This window comes from Anopheles moucheti, chromosome 3 (assembly GCF_943734755.1).
Source record: "Anopheles moucheti chromosome 3, idAnoMoucSN_F20_07, whole genome shotgun sequence".
NCBI classification, from domain to species: domain Eukaryota; kingdom Metazoa; phylum Arthropoda; class Insecta; order Diptera; family Culicidae; genus Anopheles; species Anopheles moucheti.
Window position 1 is genome coordinate 79,287,823 of NC_069141.1, and position 18,872 is coordinate 79,306,694.

The window sequence follows — 18,872 nt, forward strand, 5'->3', positions numbered from 1 at the left end:
GGGCTTAAACACAGTTTATTGTTTACAACGCTATCTTCAAATATGAATACACATAATAATAGTTAAACAAAAAAAAAAATCCAACCTCTTCCGTTTCAAAAATGACACGCGAGACGAACAAGAGGTTCGTCGCCTGATCATGCCTGTTGAAGTCTTTCTATTTTGTATGTGTTTTTTACTTGATTGGTCACTAATATGTTTGGTTCTCCATCTGTATTCTACAATTATCAAGTCTTGTACTGGCGGACATGTGTTCAAATTACACGTGTGGTTTCTTTGTGCGCACGTGCCAGTTTAGCCACAAAGTCTTGGTGCAATTGCGGACGGAAAAAAAGAGCAAGTTGAATTATAAACCCCGTGAAGATTCAGGAAAAAGAATAATACTCCGATCTTCAATCCACCGCAAACGGTTGTTGGTTCGAGCGTCGTGGATGATTTCAATGCGCGATTTGCGGATTACGTTTCTTCCTGGTTAGCTTCTTCTGCTGTCCGTCTCCCACGCATTATTGGCAGCACTTGGAAACGCCTGAATCTCGCACCCGAACCCGAACCTCCGGCCGATCCGTAACCTGCAGCATCCGAATGGGGACCCTCGGACGATTATAGCCTTGCGATGTCCACGGTCAAAATACCTTGCCATAATAAAATGCGCGCCGCTTGTGACTTCTTGAAAGTTAAGCTTTTGCCGGCCCTCCACTGGTACTTCTCGGTTCGGAGCGCGTACACACCTATACAGATGAATAACGTCGTACTCACAACCCACCTGACAACGACGCTGGTATGACGGAATGACAGCTCGGCAGCCTTCGAGGTGACCGCGATTGGGAGCGGACCCCAATAGACAGCGTCGGCGTCGTTGTGAACGTGGTTGCTTTGGGCCACCGTCCTGAACGGTTCGACCGTTTGTGATCTTTTGGCTTGAATCATGCGCGAGCTGTGTTTGCGGCGGATCGTAACCAACACACGCAAGGATACGTGTATCACCCTAGAGCAATTCGCATTCTATGCCTTGAGTAAGGTATGCATTGTGAAGATTCAGTATGATATCTCAAGAAGCTGGACTTAAATCTTACTGAGGTTAATGAAAAAAGATCAGTTGTAATGAGAAGATCTTTAACAAATGATGTTTGTAATACATGCGGTACAACTGGTTCAGAGAAGAATTCTCTAACTTCAAATGCTTGTCATATTTTTAAAGTTTTACAAGGTTCCAAGATCATTGGAAAGAAGGATCAAGGATCAAAGATCAGGGACGAAGGATGTGTTGATCAAGGACATGGTTTTTCTATCACTTCCATCGAAGTAAAATAATTAAAAGAATAGTAGCAATATTCGGATTTGTCGTGTGTAACGTAACGATTATCCAAAGAACTTAATCCTTGGAGAAACTTAGAAGCACCATTTTTTAATACCACAATTACAGCACTGTTCTCTACAGTGGTTTTAGTCCCAAGTCTTTCCATCCCTGCGTATTAGCTTGCAAGATATGATTCTCTTTTGCCGTCGATCTCTTTCATAAATCTTTACCCCTCATTCGCTGGTGGCAGGTTTCAACCCTACCTCACCGTCACCCCGACCTCTCCCTACCCTCCGGACACTGGCGTTGACATTTGCCGAACGATGTGTTGGTTTGCGTAAGTGAGTGGGCCGCACGTTAAGAACGAGATCGCGAATGGTGGTGCGCACGGGTGCAGGAAAAAGATGCCGAACGATCGAACGGTGCTGTGTGCGTACGGGCGATCGTTTTTCATCCGCTTCATCAGCTTCGATCGGTGCCAGTGGCTGGGATTCCCTTTCTCTCGCTCCTCGGGACATTCGAGCTTACGGAACGGGGCTTAACCTGCTGTACGTGTGTGGGTTCTGGCAGGCGGCTACCATGCCACCAACACAACTGTGGCGGTTTTGCTTTAGGTTATGGGCAACGCGAGGGGGTGGGAGTTGTTGGACGAGTTGCCGGGTTGTTTCTGCTGCTGCTGTTGCTTGCCGTCGACGCTGAAGCACTCGTAAGCGCTTCGGTTGTTGGCTCGCAGGGTCGTGTCGTATGTTTCAGATCGTTACTGCTCTGCTGCCCGTTGCTGCGCAGTTGCTAAGAAACGAAACGCAGGAAAATCGTTTCGTACGTGCGTCCCGCGGTTTTTGACGTTCGTAACACTGTTGTGCGCTACTATCTAAGAGCCACCTGTGCTGGCGGTGGATGTGTGAACGGTTTTGGAACGTGCTGTGTTTGTGAACCGTGAAACAATAGGTGTATTTCGTCCCGAGGACGCGCTAAGCAGCAGTGAGCCTCCAAAAGGACACCGCAGATTTGGTAGATGTGCATGGAATGTGTCGTGTTCCGGCCAGCGTTGGGTAACGAGCGGGGAAAGGAGTGAGTGAGTGGAAGCGTGATACACAGCACCACCGGATAGTGGTTGTATCGTCCTCGAACCGTCACGCTCGCGCTTAAACTGTGCGTTTTTCTACGGTGCGTGCGTGTGCGCTGGTGGTTGTGCTGGTTATAGTTTCTGTATCTGATTGGTGCTTCGTGAAGAACCGCGTTGAGTGTTCTTAACAGGCAGGTCTACGATATCCAACTGCCTTCAGCTCACAGGAAATGACAAGGAATCGTTCATCGGTCTAACGTGTCCCCGGGTTCGTCGCTTATCAGCAGTGCACCGTGCAGTCGTTGAAGTCTTTCCTTCTTCTTTGTTGCACAAAGCGTATCACGAGAGTGCTGCTTAGCGTAAGTAGCCGTCAAAGTGTGTTTATTGTTCGTGTACCGTGAGTGAGTGTAAAAATTTGGAGGATCAGTAGCGGTGGAGCGGAAAAAAGTGATAAATAATATGAATAGTGAAGTATAAATGCAACAACGGTGACGTAGAGCCCGGAGCTCGAGAAACGCGAATGCTGCGTTGCTGAAATACAAAAGAAGCTGAACGGAGCTGAGTGCAATCAAGGTGCAACGCGGAAATAAAGTGCAATCGTGGTGAAGGAGCGAAATTAAAGGTAAAAATAAGCGCCAACCAATATACCGTGTACGCGCCTTTAGGGCGAGTGCCGTTTGTGCCAGTGTGCGGTGTGGATTTGCAATGAAAGGTGGATTATACGGAGCTAAGCTACTGCAGAGGCGGGAAACGATAGATTAAATCAGCGAGCGTCTCGTGTCACCGTCAGCGATCGCTGCCGGGGATAAACATCAAGTTCCGGCACACGGCACGGCAGTAGACAAAAGGTAAGGAGTAGTCAAACCGTGCAGACGGTTTTTGCTTCCCATTTGAAGATGACCGTTTTCTCCGGGAACGGGAACTAGAATATTCCATTTCCCCTTTGCTCGTCTTTGTCAATTCCGTCCGAAAGATGGACGGTTCGTCGAGATGGGGACCGCTTGGAAAGAACGTTGCCATCGCGCTTTGCATGCCATTATGTAGCGGAGTGCAAAAGCACCAAACCCCTGCCGTCGTCCGTTGCCGTCGCGTGTTTCTGCACGGCAAGAGATTGTGTGTCTTCCCCATCGGCTCGTAAGAGCGAAATCGGGCGACCCGGGTGTGTGCTTGGAGAAATATCCGCCTGTAGCCTTTGGCGTGTGATGCTGATGTGATGCGGGGGTAAGGATGGAGGCGCAAAGATGTAAAGGGAAACAGGCAATACAAGTCACCTCCTGTCTCTCGTGGGGGGAGATACACATATCGCTCAGCTCGCGAAGTAAAAGCTTTTTTCTTCGTGTCGAACTCTCCGTCTTTTGCAGCAGCCCAGGTCGTGCCCGGTGCTTTCCTGAACTTATCGTGCTGCAAAAAAAATAATAAAAAATCCGCACGCTTTGCGTTGCTTCGAGTGCAGTGTTCTCCCAAGGGGGTAGATCTTTCCCTTGGGTCGTGCAGAAATATTGTCTCCAATGCGTCCCGACGTCTCGATTGGAAAGAAGCACTCGTACACACACGAGCAAACCATGAGAGAGAGAGGACATTTGCAACAATTTGCAACAAAATTTGGAAGGACGTTATGTTGCTTTAGGGCATTGTGGCTGTTGGGTGTTGTATTTTAAGCTTAATGATATAAAGCTTTCCGCCACCTTCAGGGTGACTTCATGGCTTTTGAACGGGGGGTTTTGTGTTTTTAGAGGCCCCGAAATCATCATACCTACCCATCGGTAGGGGGTGTGTGTGTGAATCGATGGAGGCGCCGATCCTCTCGATCGCACAACGCTCAGCCATAAAGTGTTGCCATGCCAATGATGCGGAAAGAGTCACTTGACGCACAAGGGGGAGTTTGGGCACCATAAAAAGAAGGAGCAGATATGGAAGCACCGAAGGAAAGATAGAGAGCATGGGAAATAAATTGTGAAATAAAAACCGATCAAAATGGAAGAGACAGCATACAATGCGAGAAAGGGAGAGAAAAAGTTATGGTTGTTGGGATAAAAATAACCATATGTGTAAGCCCTCACTCACACCGCTACGCGCGCATTGCATGCCAACACGTTGTGAGGCAAATCAAAGTGAGTGAAACAGAGAGAGAGAGAGCGCAAATCCCTGCAACAGAGTGCGAGATAGACGAAGAACAGAACGAAGCAAAATGGTGGAAGATAAAAACAACAAAACCATAAAAAAATGCGCAACAAGAACCAAGATTCTGTTGTGCTTTTTTGGTGGGTAGGCAAAGATTGCGCCTTGAACTACGAAACCATCGTCATCGTTGGCGCGGTGTTGGGTTGTGCTGGTGTTGTTGATTCCCACTTGCATGTATGGTTGTTGAATGGAAATGATGTTGATGGGGTGGCCAGGAAGGCCCGGTTTGACAAAGGGGAAGTTATTGGAAAGGACAGGGGGGAAGGGGGGGGGGGTTGGAGGGTTGAAAGGAGGGTTGAAAGAGAACCACCAATACACCGGCACAGCTTTTGGCTTGATCATGCATGAATGTTGTGGGAGCCGCGATCAGTTTTCGGGATGTGTTTGGTTTTTTAAGATTCGTATAGCGACACGTTAAAACCTCACGCATACTAAAACGAAGCATTAAACCAACACACCGCATACCTACATGAACGGGCGAAGAAAGAAGCGATGAAAATAACAACAATAATGGTATTAATAAAAACCCATCAACCTACCTATAAAATGTCATGACATTTCCACCATAAACATTTCGGGTTTCCCAATACCTGCACGATAACGCGATGAAGTGGGGGAGGGGAGAGAATGAGGAATTGAAACAGAACACGGCGTCAATCGGGACAGGGCAGTGTGAAATCCCGCACGATGGATGGAGAATATGTTTGAGGAAAAAAAACGGAAAAATCTCAGTAAACCCCGTACAGGGGGGAAAAGTATTTCAACAAAATAACGCACGATTGTGAGGAATGAAAAACATCCCGTTTTTGGAAAACAGACACGCACACGCAAACATACAGCAAGGAAACGGTAGAAGGGGAGCTCCGGAAAACGGAGGACGAGAAAAGTCAAAAAGCTGGCCTACGATCAGAAAGTCTCGGTATATCCTGTACATGGTCCGTTTCATTATTTTTGTTCGCCTTCTTTATACGCCGCTCTGATAGGCTGTATTTGTACGTTGGTATTTTTTCCCCATTACTTCTGCACGTCCTGGCGATCAGATAAAAAACCTGCCAGGATGTTGAATGATAGGGTTGCATGTTCATTTGGTTCAAAATAAGGGCATGATTTTTTTTCGGGTATAGAGTTTACGAAATTCGATCATGAGTCATGATCGTTTTTATCTTTTTAAACTCGGCGTACCGTTGCGTTTTAGCCCCGAACGAAATGTTTGGGAATTTTAATGCAGTTGAAAATATTATTTTTTTACTGGAATTGTATATTGAAAAACTTTTTGATTGGTAAAAGTTAAGTTTTACCTCCTAATTGAAACTAAATACATTATCGTTCAACACGGAATGAATTTCAATTACTGATCTGTTTCCCTTGCATTAAATGAACTACAAAACCCGGTACCCGGTAGTATGCTAGAGTTTAGAAAGGGAATCATTGTATTAACGAGCGCGAAAGGAAGCAAAAGGCGAATGGAGCGGCGTATTTACGTGCGCACGGCTGTTATTAACTATCAGCGGACAGTAGCAGCGGACGGATCGCTGGTCCGATCGCGGGTCTCGGCGCGCGCTTCCTGAAGAACGCCACCCGCAGCCCATGTAGGGCCGTTGTTTATTATTATTGCTGTTATTGGCGACTTAATTGCAGACAGGGATCGTACGGCGGCCGTGTATCGCAGCCGAGGACAATTGCGCTTTCAGTGCACACCGGAAGACACTGGCGATCGTGTCGCGGAACGCATATTCGCAAACCGCACCGAAGAGGTTCACAAGCGAAGCGGTTTGCATCGTGGTGTGAGAAAGAGAAAATCCGCAAACACACGCACATGCGCGCCGCAAATCGAGGATCAGGTTGAAGGAACTTGGCATGGTTCACGACGCGTCACGAACCAGTCCTGGCGGTGGGTATGTATTTGTGCGGCAAGTGTGTGGAAGTTGCCCTCACGCCACATCACCCTGACAACTGATCGCATGCGGCGGTAGAACTGTCATCCGTCAAACGCGTGTGCCCGAGCTTGTTTTGTTGTGTGATGTTGTGCGACCGGCCATTGGAAGCGAGCGGGAAGACCCGTTTTTCTTTTTTGCAAAAAAGCCGGTCTAACGTGCACGTGACTTTGATGGAAGGGTGGTAGATCGACATCAACAACCGCAGCAACCGGGTCCCTCAAGAACGGGTCAATTTCGTCATCGGAGCAGTCGCGAAGCGCCACAAAACGGCCCCAACGCTGGGTCCGAATCCGGAAGAACCGGGTGAAAATGATTTGCCTGGTTCTTTGTATGTTTGTTTGTTTGTTGTTTTTTTCATCCCCCGGTTGATCAGATGGTCGGCACCGTGTCTTGCTTGACTGGTTTCGGCACTATCGTCGGCATGGTAGAGGGGCCATGATGCTGCTGGAGGGTGAGGTCATGTCCGCGCAAACACTGCGCACCGATGACGGTGTTTGGGGAATAGAGATTTCTTTTTTTCACACATCGTTCATAATTCCACAGCACTTTGCGCCAAAGCGTGTGCTATTTTAGCGAGGTGTGTATTATGAAACGCTCGACGGGATTTTACGTGTTGAGGTCGGGTGCATTTTTTGGCGCTTAGTTTTCGGCCTTTCTGTTTTTATCCCGTCCCCCATCCAGCGTTCGTGTGGATTTTCTGTTTGATTAATTAGCAACTTGAGGTTCGTCGCTTGAACGTAGCGTTGAAGTCTTTTGTGTCATTTGTGGTTTGTGTCACTTTGGTGGTTGTTTATTCATTAGTTATCTATTTTAAATAGCAAAACAGCTTACTTTGGCTTTGTTTACACTGTCTGTAGTTGGAATAATTTTTACTTGCATTTGCATTACTCTTTTTTACACGCATAAAATGCATTGTTTGCGTAGCAGCGTGACCGAGCAGTTTTTGTGTGGAGCTTTTAATGGAGCAAATCATGCAAAACGAGAGTGCTCGTATATACTCCAACCGCGCGAGAGCAATTAATGGTGCTTCGAACCGGAGCCGTCCGATCGATATCGATATCTGGGTATGCAATCTTCAATTCATGACAGCATGGTGGATGCAAAGATAAATCATGCCTCCCGGTTCGGATGTCGGATCGATCGAAGCCAACGGCTACAGTTGAAGGACATCCAATAGCAGCATGGCGGGCGCCGGTGGTGCGAGAAACGATGCAACGAGATTAATGGCATTTCGCTACGAGCGACAAACGAACTGTCCCGCGTGTTGAGAGATGTTTGTATTTAAATGCGGGCAAAACTAAGCTGCTGGGGCGATATACTCGAGCCGCGGAGACTCATAACCTATTCACCGTTGCTGAAATGTTCGAAATGGGGTTTTCGAGACCGCTACCGGTGCCCGGTGTGGTGCTGCAAAAAAATGCTCATATAAACGAACGGAAACGATCATTGCTTTTTAGAGGGTTTTTTTTTGTATATTTCGTGCCTATGTGAGAGCGACGCCAGACATTAAATGATGATGCGATTTTCCTGAAGCCAGTAAGCAATTTGCAATCGGACCTCGAAATGCAAATGTGCACCACCTGGCACGACCTCTCGGGCTGACACCGAGCTGAGATGTATCGCTTCGGGGTGATGATTTCAAATGTGATCATCTCTCCGTGGTTGTTATGCATGGGGTTCAGTTTGGTTGAGGTTGCGCGAGTTAAGGAACGGTTAAGGTGGATGTGGCTTGGCAACCGTATGACCATGTGCATTAAGTTTTTATGATTTGTTGGACAATATTACCTTTCGAACAAGGAGAAAGGAAAACAATTTAGAGCTAGATGGTCGAGAATACCTTTGGCTCTTTCTTATTTATGAAACTTTAAGATGAGTTCAGCGTGTCATAACCTCCGCTTGTAATAAATAAAATGATACATTCTTCTGCTTGATACCCTATCCTATCTTGCAACGTGATATAAATATGTCTAGAAAGCTATTAAATACCAAGCATGCCCTTATAGGTCATTAAGCCAATGGAGAAGAAGGAGAAGTGCTACCCACCAAAGCATCTGGCGAACTCGATCACATACACGGCGTTACCGATTAGTAATGGTAACTGGAGATTCATAAGTGCGCGCCCACACGAACAGATGCTTCAGACGCCTCGAGAGGACGAGCTTCAGACGAGAATCATATTAAAATCCGTTTCAATTTCAATGGCACACGTCACAACGATTCAAATGGCATCGGAAGGTCTCACTTTGACACTGTTCCAAGATTTGTCAGATGTATGTGCTCCCCCAACTCGTGGTTTGTTCTTCATGTCTTCTAATTACTTCATTCTTCTGTCGCCGTGCTCCCTTTACCCACTGTCACTGGATACGAGTGCGGGATAAAACGGAACAAACGGAGAAGGAACTAAACAATTTCTCATTACGGAAGATTTATGGTAACTGTTTCTTTTCCGCAAGGAACGACGGTGGTACGATAGCCTCCAGGCATCCATTGGTAGATTCCTAGGGATTCCAAAGTTCCCTAGGGTTACCCCATTCGTACTCGCCAGCTAAACGTCAGAAAATAGAAATGAATTTCCCCACTTCACTCAGTTTGAAAACTGATGTGATACGATTTGCGCCCAGCATGCTCCAGTTTGAGCGATTCCTTTTACCGCTCGTTTTTCCGTATCAGACCGACGGACGGGGGGTTTCCTTTTTTTTATTTTGTGCGCCGATACGCACGCAAAACCCTTCCTGGGTCGACAGCTAACTGTATCTGGGCCCTGTACCGGGCCAGAAAGCTAACGGAATTCATCCTTCAGGAAAGGGTACATGCCATTTTGCTGCTGCAAATGGAGCAGCAAGGTTCGCAATCAGGGGAACGCACAAGGGATCCTCGGATTGCTTCCGCAAACAGTTAGAAATAGAACGAGCACGGATCGCTCTGTGTGTGTGTAGAGGGAGCTTAATGTAATGTGATATAGTTTTTCTCCTCTGCCATGAGTTCATTCATGTCGCAAGTCATCGTTGCATTCAAATGAGGAACAATTTTAGCAACTTAGTTATACTTTATTGTAGGCATATAATGGATTATGTTGGTGTTTTTAAAAAGAATAATATAAATTCAAAAAGTTTAATTTTTTCTCTTGAGAGTTACTAATGTTAACGTATTTGCTATGTTCTGTTTTGCAATTAACTATATAATGTTTTAAAGTGCTCTTTTTTTAGTTTTTATCGACTTTTTTTTGTTGTACTTCTATTATTTTTTCTACTTTTATATATTTTTCTTGTGTTACTGGTTTTTGAATAATTTTGTTTTGTTTTATTAGTATTTTTTCTCAAACATACCATTCAATGTAACATTATAACTATAATTTTATCTCTTACTGTTAAGATCAACAGTCTTATGAAATAGTTTTCTTGTTAGAAGAACACATGTTAACATCAGTTGTTGAATATGTTCCTATGCCATGTTCGAATGTGGCTGTGGAATGTGTTTTCATTACATAAATTTCTTTACCAATTCCAACCCCTATTCCCGCCATTTCCCGTGCCAGCGCACTACTTGCCTCTGGAAGCTTTCGATCGAAGCAACTGATACCCGCTTTACTTTCTTAACGCCTTCGCAAATCGGATCGAAGTAAAAAAGAAAAAAGAACAGACACACATTTATGCATCGCCCCTATCCCGGGCGATTCTTACTTACGGTTCGTACCTTCACCGAACGTTTATGTTGGCTGGTCGGGCCAGCTCGAAATGCTGCACTTTATTGAGAAGCATCGAGCATCAAAAGGCCTTTGGCGCTTTCGCTAAGGGCTGCGTTGTTTCGTGTATGGAACGAGCTCGTTTTTGTTCACCCCATGAAGCCACCAACTCACCACCCCCCTCCCCCCCAATCCATCCCGCGGGGTGTGCTGGTTGAAGAACAAACTAACGAACGAATTATTGTCGAATGCGAGATGCTGGTGCACCGTGGGTCGGTATGTGGCCTCGTTTAAGCGCGGCTACATACACCGAAACATCTATACAGCGACTGTTAAAAAGCGTCGGTTCGAAACCGGGAAAGCGTTCCATTTGCGTTCACCGGTAAGGAATGCGCGTGTGCAGAATGGAGCTGATTGCCGCGCAGACTTCGCCGGTCTGTGCGACAGATAAATGTGTACGCGCAATAATCCGACGGCGACGAACGGGATACCTGCCCGCTAACGGGTTATCGATGGAAATGGTCGGCGACTTCGGTGGGACATCTTGTTCGGCCGCTTCCTTCCTGCCCGTTTTTTATTTCTCCTTCCCCCCTTTTGCCCCACTACTCGGGCGGCCGAATGGACGGCGAGGGTTTACACACTTTTTCTTGCCATTTTCACCAGCGAGGCCCCCGCCTAGGGTCGTTTGCAATATTATGTATCAGTTGTCCTGTCCCGATGTGTCTCGCAAACGAACCGAACATGGACCCGGACCCACTGCACTCGGCCGATGCTGGGGCGGGTGTGCACAGCCTGATTGGCTGGCTATCGTTTCTCGATTTCTTCCCTCGCTTCCGTTTCGACCGTTTCCATCGATGTCGCTGACTCACATGAATCTTTCATAGGCAGAAAAAACTCTTCTCCGAGTTCCGCTTGCGTGTGTGCGTGCGTGGAACGAAACGCGCTGAAACGCAATCCAAATCGGATCACACGCGTGAGTCAGCGTGTTACGAATCGTTGCTGAAGAGCACGATAACTCGACGACTTTTGCGAATGGAGTGGCAATTTCTTCGATCGATGGGCCACGGATCGCTGGACCACACGTAGCCGATCGAACCATTTATAAATTGAATAAAAGAAATGAAGGAGTGCGGTTTTAGAAAGCAATAAAGATGCGACGATCGATCAAATGTACACTTGGTAGCGTTGGCAAGAAAAAAAAAAACAACGTGGATGTGGTGTGGCCGATAAGCAACACATTTGACAGATTTGGGCATCAGGTGAGATCGCTGATCGGGGATGGGAAAAATAATGCCTGAAGCCAATGTACGCAGCAAAGGGGAAAATAAAGGGATTGTCAAATGGCGGCAGTAAAATGGTTGGACGTGGTGTTGCACTGGTTTATTTTCTCCTGTGGACAACCAAACGTGAGAGAATGTGGCGTACATTTTTATCGGTGTGCCAGTGTTTGGAAACAATTAAATTAAACATTGTGATACTTTTTTGTGAGTGATATCTGTTGCATTTATGTTTTTCTTTATTTTAAAGTGGTGGAAATTACGATGTGATAGGGATGATTTCTATGATGTGATAGGGAGCTTTACATTAGAATTACCAGAATTTTGACTCACTTTTATTATTTTATTTATTTTCTTTATAAATATTTGAATAAGAGTCTTTCATATGAATCTTCATTGAGGAGTAATTGAAATAAAAAGGACGACTTTCAAAAAATACATAAGATTCACAAACGAATGTTGGCTGCACTTGAAATATATCTGTATAAAACTTCTTGTTACTAAAATTTATGCTTTTTTAAGGCCGCCTGCTTGCTTGATGTGTACCGATTGTTATTTTTGCGGTACAATCAGGTTTAAGATTCATAATTTTAGACACCCTTAAGCCGTGCCATAATTTCCCGATGCTTTGATGCCGCACCGGGCGCACCATTATGCAGCGTTTTGCTTAAGAAGGAAGCAATATTTCGTACATTTACGCTTGAGAACTTGAACGTCTAGGCTCGCTGTTTGTAATCCACCGAAAACAGGCACACATTCGGGCAAGAGATTCAAGTGTGCCTGAGCGGGATGGAAGGCATGGAACGTCAACAAAAACACCAATCATCAGTCTCGTTCGGGATGAACTTGTTTATGATGGTAATTATCGATTGAAAAGCTTTAGGCAAAAGGCATTCGCTGCAGGACTTTGTTCGAGGGTTGTATCTGTGCAGGCCGTCTTTCCGGTTCGCCCTGCAGCACGCAACGTCTTGAACGAAACAAAGTCATCGCGCACAGACTTCGTTTGTGTGTGTATATGTTGTGTTTGTGAACCTGTCTCACACGATTGCACCATCCGGTGTACCCGGCTGCACTGGGTTTATGTTTAATATCTCTCTTTTTTCCCCCATTCTTTTACGCAAAGGAAAGGGAAATGGGTTTTTTTTTGCTTCCCGTCTAAACCGCCTGCTGATTTTGTTTTGAAAAATCTTCACAATCCTAGGATCTCTGCGCTACTTGCTACCTGTCGGGTTTTTTTGGGTGAAGCAACAAAAATACCCAAATAACCCCAGAGTGTAGAAAAAAAAATGGGAAAAGATAATCAACAAAGTCAGCCTATTGATCGGTGGCTACACCGCGCGAAAGACCGAACAAGACAAACTTCGAACAAAAATAAGAATGGAAAGCTTCTGCTTCAGCACGGGATGGAGTTGATGCGTGGCAATAAAAAAGGATCATCCTGCCGCATGATAGATGCGTTGGCTGGAAGCGGAGTACCAGCTGAACGGTGAAATCAATTTACTTGGCTCTTCAGGTGGCAAAAGGGATTTGTGTGTTGCCCGTGGCTCGGAAATGATTGTTCAGTTTTTCGGCTAGTGGGCCGTCTGGCTTGTGGTGAATTTGGTTGTTCCCCGTGGTAAATGTGTTAGTGTGTTATCCTTAGAAAATATATCAACCCCATTTATGACTCAGAACAACAAAACCCTCGACGGAAAGGTTTGCTTGCCTGTTTTGAATTTTATAGATGAATTGGATTCCTCGGAGTTTGATCTTTTGCTGTTAAAATTCTCGATTAATTGCCGCTCGTTTTATGGCTTTTTCTGTGTAGATAATTTAGTTGATATGTTCAAACTTGACACTGTATTTGGGTAGAAAAAATATGGGATCTATTACCATTTTCTTCATCATCATTTCATTTGCGGAAATAAAAGATCCACGAGGAAGATTTTGGAGGACGCTAGCTTGAGGTTTTAATTTGCATTATATTACGAATTGGAATGCATTCGATAACATTCACAGCATGACGTGAATCTTTTCCCAAACGCTCCAACACTCTGAAGCGCCCAGCAGTGGTGTCGGCACGAAGGACAAATCAGCTTGACCTCACCATTATGGTTGAAGAAAAAAAGCAACATCTAAATAAAAACTGTCACGCTACTAATGCGCAGCAGCCAATCTGCGACGCGAATTATGAGCATGGGCCCAATCATCCCGATCGGCCAACATCGGCTTTGACATTTGCGCTACTGAGCGGAGCATAATAGCGAAACAATCGCCAACCGATCACGGTCAGCATACGATGCAACTGATCAGCTCGATCGGAGTGACGTTTTTGGTGCTACCTAACCCGAGACGCGAACCATTGCCCGCTCCGAAGGCTTTTTTTTTCTTCTGGCGGCAGAATGATCTTCGGTGTAATATCGTTCATTAGTGTCGGGCATCTGTTTCACCTTGAACCGGTACGGTACGAATGGCTGCCACAGCCACGAACCAATTGCCCGATATGGCGATGGTTTCAATTTGCCCGCACCGCCAGCCAAAACCTAACGTTCGTTCGGATACGGACACACGCTGCGTTCGCACTAGAGTGTGCGCGCGAGCGTTTAAACATTGGTAAAATACGCACGCAGGCGCCTCACCAAACAGCTATCGGGGGTTTAGCGTGATTCTTTTGCTTGAGAAATCACCGTTCTTCAAACTCACTCGACGATTCACCTCACGGGCGATGTGTTTTACTGCCGTGTCGCGTACATGCGGTTGCACATGTTGTTATGACATTCGTCGTGGGGGGATTTTTATTGCTGGGCGATTGTATGATGAATACGATGACGCTCCCTCCGATGAACGTTTGAAGCAAAAGTGGAAATGGCAAAGATGTTAGTAAACAAAGTGATCAAACGTAAAGATCACTATTGGAATGGGAACTTTACGATGTTTCTTCCAGCAACAAGTGTGCTACAAATATAACTTAGACTTAGGGGATCAAATGATACAAGATTTGGGATGTATGTTATCCATTGAAAATAGTAGATACAAAACGACTTGAAGTAAATTAAATGATCTCCTATATTTTCAAAATATCACTGCTATGTCCATGATTCTGAATAAACAGCTAAGAGTAGATAGTTTTTAGAAGATTCCTCCATGTGCATAGAAACACATGAGATTGGATATTTGTATTAATTTTAAGTATTGTTGTTGAATCCTGACAAAACGGAGACTTAGATCTCAAATTCTTCCAGTTGTCCAAGAGCTCTTCATCTTTATCGGCGTAGCAACCTCAAGAAGTCTAGAGGCCTGCCATTTCGGGCTTTCTGTGACTTTATTTACTTGTACCTAGATAGTCAGTCCTGCGTACGGAAGATTGGTCCGGTTGGAAATTCCGGTCCGGTCCGTTCCGATGCCTCCATACTTTGATGAACTTTGAATACTTGCAAGAACTCAAATTTTAGAACTTCCACAATATAATCCTTTAGGAACACTTCATTTTGATAAAAGCAGAATATTATTAATATTATTTCGTGCAAGTTATTTTCTGTAGTAATATAAAGAAAACCTTGATACATAGTGCGACTTCAGATTTTTCAACTCGTCGATACAAAGTGAGAAGTAATTGTGCTCCTCGCGCGTAGCATTAGTCAGTGAGCATTGTTGAATATTCGCTGCATGACGGATATCGGCCAAACGCGTGTGCGCTTCGGCCACTGGCCTAGTGAACTAATTTCCGGTCCGAAAAAGCCCGGTAGCCTTCGAACCGAAACCGGACTGGTTTTCATGCGGGAGGTTCTTCAATGAAAGCAAAAGTGTACCGAAATAACAGGATCCCCGGGCCGGTGTACGCGCACGGGGAGAGGGATGTTGTTTTGGAGGAAGGGATGCCAAAGGTAGACAAACAGGTCTTTGGAGTAACGTGTGCGAGTGTGTATGGGTGCGCTTATACGCGCGAGCACGCTGCGGTTGTTTTGAACCTGTGAAACTGGATTGTCCAGGTGAAGGTGAAGACACCGCCGATGACCCGTGTGCGTTGGCATGTTGGACGACCCCGGGCGGCTAAACCTACGGAAGATCGGCAACCTGTCCGTTCGCCAAGGGCCCGGTTTTGCGATGGTCGGGTAAACGACTTGGACGACGCATTGGCGGGGTTTTTTTTGTGGCCGTTTCGCTCGAAGCATTTTTGTTGATCCGGTCGGACCTGTTTTCGGTGGTGGTGCACGTGAGCTTGAACGCATCATCACACCATCATTGTTAGTAAAGTGATCTAAAATATCCACGACCTTAGGATGGTCGGATGGATGAATGTTGCGGTGGTAGTAGAAATACTGGTTCGTTCGATAATGCAAGTTTCGGCCGGCATGGCCGATCATCCCACTGCCTGCAGACATGTGGTCCGAAAGGTATTCTTGATCACCGTATTGTCCTCCGTCCGACCGTGATGGACCTGGTAACTGAAATTCGCTCTGAAGGTTACCTCGAGCGATCGTGACGCTCCAATTGCGAATGCGCTACTGCAGGCTGTCAAATTTGACAAGTTGTTCCCGGCGGCTACCGTGCGTTGTCCGTGTGTTGTCTACCACGACCTGGCCCGCTTTGTGCTGTTGTATGGAAATTCATTAAAACACGCAACGAAGGTGCGAGTTATCGGTGACGTTTGACCGTCCCGAGAGGCGTGAGGGCTGGTGTCAGAGAATCATTTCGATGGTATACTGGAGCACACAGCTCCGACGCTAAATAGTCGGTTCAAGGTGACACCGTCGCTGTAAAACACTCAATGACTTCACGATAAACGCAACGCGTTGCGGGGACAGCGCCGAAGCAACGCGTGTTAACACATTATTCGCTTCTTGATGGTCGTTTGACCTTTTTTATTTGATAAAAGCAAAACATAAGTTAATCTTCTCGCACACACACACACACCCGGGTCTCCGGGGATCGTTTCGGCAGTGTTGCGATGCGACCTCCGCTCGGTGACGTTGTTTGCAAAAGCCATAGCGCATATATTACGCACCCGGGGTAGCGTCAATCAGGAAGCTCGTGATGCCGCACCCGGGGTTGGTTTGGGGAAAATGGTTCGGATTTTTGTTTTTTGTTTTTTTTTTTTTTGGGGAAGGCCACAGGTGGGCGGAAGATGTATAAAACGAACCACTCGGTTCGAAAAGAAGCCCCTTAAAATTCCCCACAATAAAATAATCAAACCCATTCCGTTCTTCATCCGAGCTTCTCGCTTATGGGGTTGAAGAGATGGTGGGAGTGGGAAGGGGGAGAAGAAAGGAAGGAGCGAGGTTTACGGGGACATTCGGAGATTATGCTGATAGTTGATGATGGCGAATGGGGAGGATAAATTTAAATTGCTAATCAAAACGCGCGGCCCCGGCCTGACAATCTGCGCGCGTATGCGCATGTGTTTGTGCGCATCCGAGAGACTTACTTCGAAACATTGGAGTTTTATACGAGTTGCGAGCTGTTTCTGTTTTTTTTTTCCTTTAGTAAATAAACCAAAGCTGCCTTTTGTCTTGAAATCCATAAAGGGAGTTCAATGTGCGGGAGGTGGAATCAACGGGAAGCCAAGCGCACCGTTTCCAAGCGGAAGATTCGTAAAATTAAACTCAAGCCGGTCGTAAATTTTATCCGAGCGCTGTTGTGCGCCATGCGAATGAGCCCTGCGGTACGTTTCTTATCAAATCGATGCTGCGTAGCTGAAAGATGGAAACCCGAATCCGTACTGCAGAAGGGAAGATATTAACCAATCGAAGCGAATTTAAGGAAATTTTGTGTTGTATAGAGCGGGAAGATTTTCGGTCAAGTTGAAATCCATATGGTTCGTGTGTGATTTGCGTAAAATTCTATTTATAGTAAGAAGCCGTAGTTTTACATATTCATATGTATATTGCGTAAAGTTTCAAATTTAGCAGCACAGTGTCCTTGGGGTTCTTCCCATTTCGCAGTGAGTGTGTCGCGTATCGTCTTCGTACAGTAATCATTCCCGCAACGTATTGGAGAGAAAATCTGTTGCTTGATTAGATATATTTTTTGGTAAACAACGAATCGGCGATGATTTTGCGGTGGTAAATCGTCAACCGGTACCGTACGGGATCCGGTTGACTATTTGCACACCATACTCTCCACACAATATTCATTCACGATCACGGTAAGCAAACACATCGCTGCGATGTGTACCTGGTACCGAGAAGCTGTTTATTTGTAATTTCGAAAAAAAAGTTGGGTTGGGTTCAATTACCTATTGGTAAATATTGTCCATGCGCTTAGAAGAAATGGCTTTTGGGTTTTTGAGTAGATTGGAGCGCTGGGAAATGGGATGACAACATGATTGTTGGGTTTTACAATCTGTGATGCTGGCTAATGATTTAAAATTTAGTATTCCCAATTCAATGCCATGGTTCTATTGTGTATCATTAATCAAGATATAATTGTTAAATGATAAACATTTCCTTTTAAAGTTTTTTAAAGTTTGTGAAAGAAGTTTGGGTTGGCTAGTACAAAGCTACATTTACTGTTCTAAATTAAGGTTTAAGGCACTTTTACACGTATGTGGTAAAATATGAGCAAAGCAAGCTGCCTAAAGGGTCATACGCGCTGTCTAACATTTATTCAACGGCTTTTAATGTCATAAAATATGTGGTTTACATGATGCGAGTTAATGGGGTACCACGTTAACGACAAAACCGTAAGAGAAAGATATAAATGCTCGCAACAAAAATGCATGACGCAATTCGTTGATCGTTAGCTGATCTTCTTCCTTCGCGCGTTGTTCAATAATGGTGCCTCAATCGCCGTAATACTGTCAACCGTGTTGGTTGGTGGTAGTATGGTTTGGTGCTGCTGCTGCTGCCTGTTGAGCTGAGACACGAAAATCTGGTGAAATGTTTGACGCATCGGTCTTGACGGGTAGAACCGTGTAAACAAGCGAAAGCGAAGCTGTGGTAAGGAACACAATGCACACCTTGAAGGGGCTTTCGTTTGATTAGATCAATTAGGAGGCTGTGTAAATATTGGCTGCACGTTAATTAGTTTCTTCCTGCCGTTCATGTTTCGCCCATCACGAAATCAAGGTTGGAAACAGCAACCGTAAGAAAAAAGGGTTTTGTTTAATCTTTAACATCTTATTTGAGTGGAATGGTATGGAACCACATGCCCATGGTTTGAAGAATGAACAAAACTAATTTACAACATTATTGTTAGGAAGATTACATTCTTGAGTCATTGAGAATTATGAAACTTTTATGAAAGAAAAAAAAAATGATAGTAAGTTAGTTACAAGGTACTCACAAGCGACAAAGTTATAGTCCAAATATTAACAACTCTTCAATAAAAAATGCTTTTTAGCATTGTAGGTTCGTTATTTTGTATTAAAATGACGATTTAAAAATCTGGCTATCAGATCTCCCCATACTTTTTGACCGGATCTTTCGTTTCTTCTTTCAAATTTTTAATTCCG

At 45.2% G+C, this 18,872-nt stretch overlaps 1 protein-coding gene across 1 annotated transcript in view; it reads left to right on the forward strand.

Moving 5' to 3' along the window:
* Positions 1–2,291: 2,291 nt before the first annotated feature.
* LOC128305572 (protein grainyhead-like) overlaps positions 2,292–18,872 on the forward strand; it is a 170,397-nt gene continuing 153,816 nt past the window's right edge. Inside the window, exon 1 of the mRNA XM_053043081.1 lies at positions 2,292–3,211. The gene's annotated coding sequence lies outside the window, so the exon portion shown is untranslated. The remainder of the gene's footprint in view (positions 3,212–18,872) is intronic.